Raw genomic sequence first — 9511 nt, forward strand, 5'->3', positions numbered from 1 at the left:
TCTTTTGGTAATATAAATTGCATCATGTCATCTTTTCCGTAGTTTTACATTCAAACATAGTTAAGATCACATATAATTATCTCACTGGCACAAATTTTTTATGTGAAATGCTCTTAATATCGAGACTTTTTATGAAATGCTAAGAAAGCTATATTCCCACTAAGGTATGATTACTTTTTACGAAATATTCTTAAAAAAGGTGTAGTAATAATAGCATCTGTATTTTATCACATTGGTGTTCATTTTCATTCGGTTTTAACAAAAAGACTAAGAATTTTGAAGTACAAATGAGGTAAGTAAACTGAGACTAAGAATTGTGTTATGAGTTGTTAGAAAAGTTTATTTAGTTTATTATCAGTATTATAAGAGTATGTGTATAAATAGGAGCACTACAAATGTTACTGAGTAGCTTTGACCGTTTTAAACTTCTTAGGTTAGTTTTTCTCATTCAACTTTTGGATTTCTAAACTCGGACGATTCGTCTTTAAAGACCATTAACCAGTTGAGTTCAACCACGATTATACAATGGAATACTCTAACAGGAAACTAGGATAATACACAACCATCTATCTATTCTTGCAGATAGCTTCCCAGCGTTGTGACCCACACTCAGATTTGAGATCATGGCTGGGGTTATTGCTCGAGCATTTCTTTTATCTTTCTTTCAAGTTATTCATGAGAGGTTGGATTCACACTTGGGAGATCTCATACACCACAATGATGAAGGGCTGCTGAAAAAACTTGAAATCAAACTGAATTCTATCAATGAAGAGCTGGATGTTGCAGAGACAAAGCAGTGTCAAAGCCCAAACATGAGGACTTGGCTTGATCACTCCATACATGAGGTATACGAAGTTGAGCAACTATTGGATGTGATGGCTACTTAGATACAATAGAAGGTCACAGCAAGAAGCTTTCTATCATGTTTCATTAATAGACGATTGGAATCTAGGAGTAAAGTATTGCTGAGGAGGTTAGAGTTCCTTGCAGCTGAAAGGGATATATTGGGACTTCAAGAGTTGATAGAATTGTATCTTAGGTGGATGAATCTGTGATATATGGTAGAGAGCATGAGAAAGAGGATATAATCGATTTAAAGCTTCTGCGGTATCTAGACCTTTCTTACACTGAGCTTTAAATTAGGTATGCTTGTAATCTCAGTGTAAGAAAGGTCTAGATAGCGCAGAAGCTTTAAATCGATTATATCCTCTTACCAGACATGCTGTGGCAGCAAATTTGGAAGATAAAGAACATTTAGAAGAATTAAGTATGTCATACGAGGAATAGAGGAAATGGATAAATCAGTAATGGAAGTAAAAGTCTCTGTCTTGGAAGCTCTTCAACCAAATGGAAACCTCATGAGGCTAACCATCAAAGACTACCGAGGCAGTAGCTTCCCATATTGGCTCGGGGATTATCATTTACCCAATTTAGTATCTCTTGATTGTTGGGATGTAAACACCATTCCCAGTTTCCATCACTTGGGCTGTTCCCCTCTCTCAAGAATCTTTCCATTTCAGGCTGTGATGGAATAGAGATCATTGGTCCAGAGTTTTACGGCTACAATTCATCAAATGTTCCATTTAAATCCCTTGAAACTTTGCGATTTGGGCACATGTCTGAGTGGAAGGAATGGTATCCCTTGAAGGTTTCCCTTTACTTCAAGAGCTTTGTATAAAACATTGTCCGAAGTTGAAAAGTGCCCTGCCTCAACACCTCCCTTCTTAGCAAAAATTGGAGATTATTGATTGCCAAGAGTTGGCGGCTTCAATTCCCAAGATTTACATTATCAGTGAGCTAGAACTAAAGAGATGTGATGACATATTGATAAATGAGTTACCATCTACCTTGAAAAGAGTCATCCTTTGCGGAACTCAGGTCATTCCATCCTCCCTAGAGCAAATTTTATTTAACTGTGCCTTTCTTGAAGAGTTGAAAGTTGAAGACTTCTTTGGTCCAAATCTAGAATGGTCCTCTTTGGATTTCAATAGCTGTAATTCTCTTCGCACTCTAACTACAACAGGTTGGCATTCTTCCTCCTTGCCTTTTGCACCACAATTGTTCAACAATCTTGATTCTCTTGTTTTGTACGATTGTCCATGGCTGGAATCGTTTTTTGGGAGGCAGTTACATTCCAGCTCACTTCTCTTGAATCTCTATATATTGAAGATTGCCCTTGTCTTGAGAGCTTGCCGGAGGAGGGTCTTCCCAGATCCCTTTCTACTTAGTCCATTCATGACTGTCCATTAATTAAGCAGAAGTACCAAAGGGAGGAAGCAGAGCATTGGCATACAATTAGTCACATTCCTGATGTGACAATTTCCTGATTGGCGGCTGAGATGAGATGTTATTGTAGCCAGGTGCACCACATTTCCCAGTCTGTTTATACTTGTCAAACATTAGTATATTTTCTCTTAGATAGTAAAAATTATTCATTAGATACTATCTTTTATGTTGAACAGTGTGTGGTGTTTATGCTCCGATGGCGTTCCTGACCAGTTACATGTGACCTGAAACCATGCTATTTTGTTGCCATCCATTCTCATTTGTGACCAGATGAATGGCACCACCACTCCTCTCACACACGACCAGAAGAATGCTGCTGTTCCTGACCACTTACATGTGACCTGAAACCATTCTATTTTGTTCCACCGCCACAGAGCTCAGGTATGGTCTAATTTTAGACCCTGCATTTGGATGTGTACACGCTGCAGTTTGTGGTGCTTGTAATTCTTTTTTCATTTAGTTCACCAGATAATATTCTCTTTGTTATTCATGTGACTTTGTACCAATTATAAGGTGAGGATGACCTTTAACTGTGATTTTCAATTTTACATTTTTATTTAAAGAAAAAAGTGATCAAAATTATTATAAAAATAAAAATTGAAGGTCGTGCCATTTTGTTGTCAAAGTGAAATTTGGTGTTTTCTAATGATACTTGTATCATGATCTAATCAAATTCCTTGTGACTGATAATATTCTTCACCATTATATTAAAAAGTAAATATACTTGTGAATTTGGTTGCTACATAGCTCTCTCTGTTGACATAGCGTCAAACACAAACAGTGGCTGCCTGTAAAAAAATTCTCATTTAACTCTGCTGTATTCTTGTTGTATCCCGACTAGATCATCATCATAAGTTATGCATAGCATACAACTTCTAGACCGTCTAATTTCATTGCTTCATTGGCACAAATTATTTAATACCGTCTCATGGCATTCTTTATTTTCAATTTTTACTTGTTCCACCTATTGATATAAAAGTGTTTTAATTGTTGAATTAGTTTCTTTCAACACATACTTATATGAACCTTCAACAGATACACAATTCATAGGAGTATATCTGAACGAAGATTTCTGAAAACAATGATATTTTTGAGAAATTGATAGCTTTATGTATAATAAAGGACAGTACATAGGCAACAGAAATACTAACGAGTAACATAATTTTTTAAAGCAACCAGGGAGTACTAACAGTAAAGCTAACATAACAATATATGTTTGAACATTAACTGCGTATTGTTACTTCTGATATGGTTTTGTAGACAGCAATGTTTTGACAGGACTTTGATATATTTTTTTGAACAGAAAACAGTATTGACAATTTATTTAACATTAGATAGCAAGTATAAATACTCCTTTTATGTTGGTGATTTCCAAAATAATGGAATCACTTTAGAACCAAAAGTTGTAACTCTTCATGGGAACCATTCATATACATTGGAACATTATTATTTATTATTAATAATGAACCATGACATTGATTCAAGTATATATGGTTATAACCTTTGGCAAAAGGGTGCTTGATGAATCATGGCATTGATTCAAGTTAAAGAGGTGCTTTCTCTCATGTGAAGAGTCATATAATGCACTATAAATGCTTGACATTTGGGCATTAGTTGGATATACAAAAACCACACAACTACACACAATTTGGACAGAATTTTGTTACATTAACAACATAATTCTTCATCATTCTATTATTCTAAATCATCCATCAATTCTCTAATGCACGAGTGAATTGCTGGAACCATAAATCTGTAAAATACTGTTAGGAGATACGCTTGGTGTGGTTGTGCAATACACGTCAAGGAACTCATAGTATCCTGAAGGGGATTCGCCGGTCATTCCTATTGCATCCAATATACATTTATTGGTGGGGGCGAATCGAACCTAAAGGTTAGTGTGGCAACCCCATACGCTTTGAGTTTTACATGCATGATCATTAAACATTTCAGGTTTCAAGTGCAGCAGCCTCTTCCCAACAAACTAGTTATATAACAATCTTTAGGTTCGATTTATATGGCTGCTTCATTGAAAGAAATGACTTCTGACTTTGTTAAGTTGGAAAAGTTTGATGGGGAAAATTTCATCCGCTGGCAAAAGAAGATGAAGTTTCTTCTTACAACATTGAAAGTGGCATACGTTCTGAACATGGCAAGGCCTGAGGAGAAGGATGATGAAACCGTTGCTGAGACAAGAGACAGACAGAAATGGGACAACGATGATTACATCTGCTTAGGACATATCCTGAATGGTATGTCTGACTCTTTGTTCGATATCTACCAGAGCAGCCCTTCTGCAAAAGACTTATGGGACAAATTGGAAACCAAATACATGCGTGAAGATGCAACAAGTAAGAAATTCCTTGTCTCTCATTTTAATAATTACAAAATGGTAGATAATAAGTCTGTTATGGAACAATTATATGAGATTGAACGTATTCTTAACAACTACAAACAACATAACATGAATATGAATGAAACAATTATTGTATCATCCATAATTGACAAACTTCCTCCTTCTTGAAAAGATTTCAAACGAACCATGAAACATAAGAAGGAAGACATTTCTCTTGAGCAACTTGGCAATCACCTTCGTTTAGAAGAAGAATACCGAAAACAAGAAGGTATTAAGAATCATGTTACTCAAGAGAAGGTTCATGTTATGGAAGAAGGAAATTCAAGCAAATCTTCCAAAAAGAGAAATCATGAAAATGATAAGTCTCATCATAACCACAATGGTAATAACAACAAAAAGAAAAGGAAAGGTGAATGTTACTTTTGTGGGAAAGAAGGACACTTCAAGAATGAATGCAGGTTCTTTAAAAAGAAGAACAAAGAAAAGAATTCAAGGGCAACAAATGATGATTTTGTTGCGGTCATTTCTGAAATCAACATGATTGAAGATGTTGATTCATGGTGGATAGACTCTGGTGCTACTCGCCATGTGTGCAAAAACAAGAAAATGTTCAAGACCATCAATAAAGATGTGAGTGTTTTGTACATGGGAAATGATTCAACTGTGCAAGTCCAAGGAAAAGGGACCATAGAGATTGAATTCACTTCTGGAAAAACACTTACTCTTAAAGATGTATTTTATGTTCCTGAAGTTAGGAAGAACTTGATTTCTGTACCATTACTTAATAAGAATAGGTTCAAATCTGTATTTGAGGGAGATAAATTTATCCTCTCAAAGGGGGGTGTGTTTGTAGGAAAGGGATATTTGTGTGAGAATATGTTCAAATGTAATGTTGCAAATATTAATAATAATAATAATATGATTTCTGCTTATATTGTTGAGTCTTGTGATTTATGGCATATGCGATTGGGACATGTTAATTGAAGGATATGATGAAATCAAATCTAATTCCTAATTTTGATAAAATTTTTGATTCATTTACTACTTGCATGTTGACTAAAATTACAAGACAACCTTTTAAAAGTGTTAAAAGAAGTTCTAGGGTGCTAGATTTAATTCATTCAGATGTATGTGATTTACATGGTTGGCCCACCATTGGTGGTAAAAAGTATTTTGTTACTTTCATTGATGATTGCACTCGATTTTGTTATGTTTATTTAATGCATTCGAAAGATGAAGTTTTAGATAAATTCAAAATATTTAAAGCACAAGTAGAACTTCAACATGAAACTTTCATTAAATGCTTTAGAAGTGATAGGGGAGGAGAGTTCTATCATCCGAGTTATTTTGAATCCACTGGTATTGTGCATCAAGTAACTGCACCATACACCCCACAACAAAATGGAATAGCAGAAAGGAAGAATAGAACTTTGGTAGAAATGGTTAATGCCATGTTGTCCTATTCTGGATTATCTAAAGGATATTGGGGTGAAGCAATGCTAACAGCATGTTACATCCTCAATAGGGTTCCAAACAAAAGGAACAAAATAACCCCATATGAACTTTGGAAACAAAGAAAGCTTACTCTTAATTATTTGAAAGTTTGGGGTTGTAGAGCAATTGTGAAAGTGTCTGAACCAAAAAGAAAGAAATTGGATGAAAGAGGAATTGAATGTGTATTTTTAGGCTATGCAGAAAATAGCAAAGCATACAGATTCTTGACTATTGAATCGAATGACTCATATTCTGTTAATACAGTAATTGAGTCAAGAGATGCAATTTTTCAAGAAGATAGATTTAACTCAATTTCTTATCCCAAGGATATTGTTCATTCTAATGTTCAAAATTTAGAAAACAATGAATCTGATATAGATACATTGGATGGTTCAGAACTTAGAAGAAGTAAGAGGATCCGGAAAGAGAAAGATTTTGGATCTGATTTCTTCATGTTTCTTGTAGAAGGAACAGGTAAATCCATAAATAGTTATGGACCAATTTGCTTTAACCTTGAGAGTGATCCGGTAACATATGAAGAGGCTATAAAATCTCAAGATTAAGATTTTTGGAAAGAAGCTATTCAAGAAGAAATGGATTCAATTATGGGTAATAAAACTTGGAAAGTGGTAGATCTCCCACCCGGATCCAAACCGATAGGCTGTAAATGGATCTTTAAAAGGAAAATGAAAGTGGATGGTACCATTGATAAATTCAAGGCTAGACTAGTTGCTAAAGGGTTTACGCAAAAAGAAGGCATTGATTATTTTGATACATATGCACCTGTTGCAAGAATTGCATCAATCAGAATGCTAATTGCACTGGCATCCATCCATAAGTTTGTAATCCATCAAATGGATGTTAAAATTGCTTTCCTAAATGGAGAGTTGGATGAAGAGGTATATATGAAACAACCGGAAGGGTTTGTGATCAAAGGTCAAGAAGATAAAGTGTGTAAATTAACTAAGTCTTTATATGGGTTGAAACAAGCACCCAAACAATGGCACCAAAAGTTTGACCAAGTTGTGTTAGCCAACGGATACATCATAAATGAATCTGACAAGTGTATTTACAGTAAATTCCAAAATGGAAAAGGTGTCATGATTTGCTTATATGTAGATGACATGTTGATCTTTGGTACAAGTATAAATGAGGTTGAAGAAACTAAAGCTTTCTTATCCAACAATTTTGATATGAAAGATTTAGGAGAAGCTGATGTGATTTTAGGAATTAAAATCATAAGAGATGGTAACCATATTGGTTTATCCCAATCTCATTACATAGAAAAGGTGCTTCAGAAATTCAATCATTTAGATTGTAAACCGATCTCTACCCCATTTGACCAAACTGTCAGTTTGCAACCAAACAAAGGTTGTCCTGTGGCACAACTTGAATATTCTAAAGTAATCGGATGCTTGATGTATGCTATGACTTGTACTAGACCTGACATAGCATATGCTGTTGGAAGGTTAAGTCGGTATACTAGCAATCCAAGTAAAGAACACTAGCACGCTGTGAAAAGAGTATTAAAATACTTAAAGGGAACAATGAATTATTGTTTAACATATAGTGGAGACCCTTATGTTTTGGAAGGATACACAGATGCTAGTTGGGTAACGTATGTTGAAGATCATGCTTCCACAAGTGGATGGATCTTCAACCTTGGTGGAGGTGCAGTTTCTTGGGGTTCAAAGAAACAAACATGCATTGCCGACTCCACCATGGCTGCAGAATTTATTGCATTGGCTGCAGGGAGTAAAGAGGCAGAATGGCTAAGAAATTTATTGTATGACATACCAATTTGGCAAAAGCCAATGGCGCCGGTATCCATACATTGTGATAGTCAATCCACACTATCAAAAGCTTATAGCCAAGTTTATAATGGGAAATCAAGGCATATTGGTTTAAGACATAGCTATGTAAGAGACTTGATTTCTAATGGAATAATTTCCATCATGTTCGTAAGAACAGAGAAGAATCTTGCGGATCCTTTGACGAAAGGTCTGACAAAGGATATGGTGTTGAAGACATCATTGGGGATGGGACTCAAGCCCATATCTAATTGATTACCAATAGTGGAAACTCAACCCACACTTGAGTAGCATCAAGTCTTGGGTTCAATGGTGAAAGTACACTATTAGAGTAATTGTAGTACTTGACAATAGATACATCCCAAAGGTAAAAGTACTTGGACCATAAGAAGAAAAAAGGTAGGATGAGGTTTTCCTCTTAATGGACATATAGCATATATTTGCTGGAATGCATACTTATGGAGCATTCCCGATATAGTCTACCTATGTGAGAATGAAGTTTGGCCGCTTCACGGAGTTCAAGGGCTTGACTCTTAAATTCTCATGAAAAGGGATATATGACACAAGGTCTTCTTAATGTGTCATCTTACAAGTCTCTTTATCAATGGTACCGAGATTCTATGTGTAAGTTATGCACACTTGTTCTAATGGATAGTTGGTTCAAAGCTTGCCTACCATACTATTTGGGAATGAGCGAAAACTTAACTTACTAAGTAATGGTTCAAATCGCGAGATACCATTATCTGAAGGCATGGAATTTCCGGATTTATGTGATTTAGTATTTTGAAAATGGTGGGGGATTGTTGGTGATTTCCAAAATAATGGAATCACTTTAGAACCAAAAGTTGTAACTCTTCATGGGAACCATTCATATACATTGGAACATTATTATTTATTATTAATAATGAACCATGACATTGATTCAAGTATATATGGTTATAACCTTTGGCAAAAGGGTGCTTGATGAATCATGGCATTGATTCAAGTTAAAGAGGTGATTTCTCTCATGTGAAGAGTCATATAATGCACTATAAATGCTTGACATTTGGGCATTAGTTGGATATACAAAAACCACACAACTACACACAATTTGGACAGAATTTTGTTACATTAACAACATAATTCTTCATCATTCTATTATTCTAAATCATCCATCAATTCTCTAATGCATGAGTGAATTGCTGGAACCATAAATCTGTAAAATACTGTTAGGAGATACGCTTGGTGTGGTTGTGCAATACACGTCAAGGAACTCATAGTATCTTGAAGGGGATTTGCCGGTCATTCCTATTGCATCCAATATACATTTATTGGTGGGGGCGAATCGAACCTAAAGGTTAGTGTGGCAACCCCATACGCTTTGAGTTTTACATGCATGATCATTAAACATTTCAGGTTTCAAGTGCAGCATCCTCTTCCCAACAAACAAGATATATAACAATATGCACCTTTTAATTAACCAATTTCATACATGTCATCTACTTCAACTAGCATGCAGTATATTTATGAAACTAAGAGCACTCACATTTGTGATTAATTTTCATATTTCAACAAAGGTGGGAGC

The 9511-nt window shown here is 35.3% G+C and overlaps 1 long non-coding RNA gene across 1 annotated transcript; it reads left to right on the forward strand.

The window, feature by feature from the left end:
• The first annotated feature begins 2148 nt into the window (after positions 1 to 2148).
• Positions 2149 to 2772, forward strand: LOC112420384 (uncharacterized). Its single transcript, XR_003010419.2, has 2 exons — positions 2149 to 2360; positions 2463 to 2772. It is a non-coding gene; the product is annotated as an uncharacterized lncRNA (long non-coding RNA).
• The last annotated feature ends 6739 nt before the right edge of the window (positions 2773 to 9511 follow it).

The sequence above is a fragment of the Medicago truncatula genome, chromosome 3 (genome assembly GCF_003473485.1).
Source record: "Medicago truncatula cultivar Jemalong A17 chromosome 3, MtrunA17r5.0-ANR, whole genome shotgun sequence".
NCBI lineage: Eukaryota > Viridiplantae > Streptophyta > Magnoliopsida > Fabales > Fabaceae > Medicago > Medicago truncatula.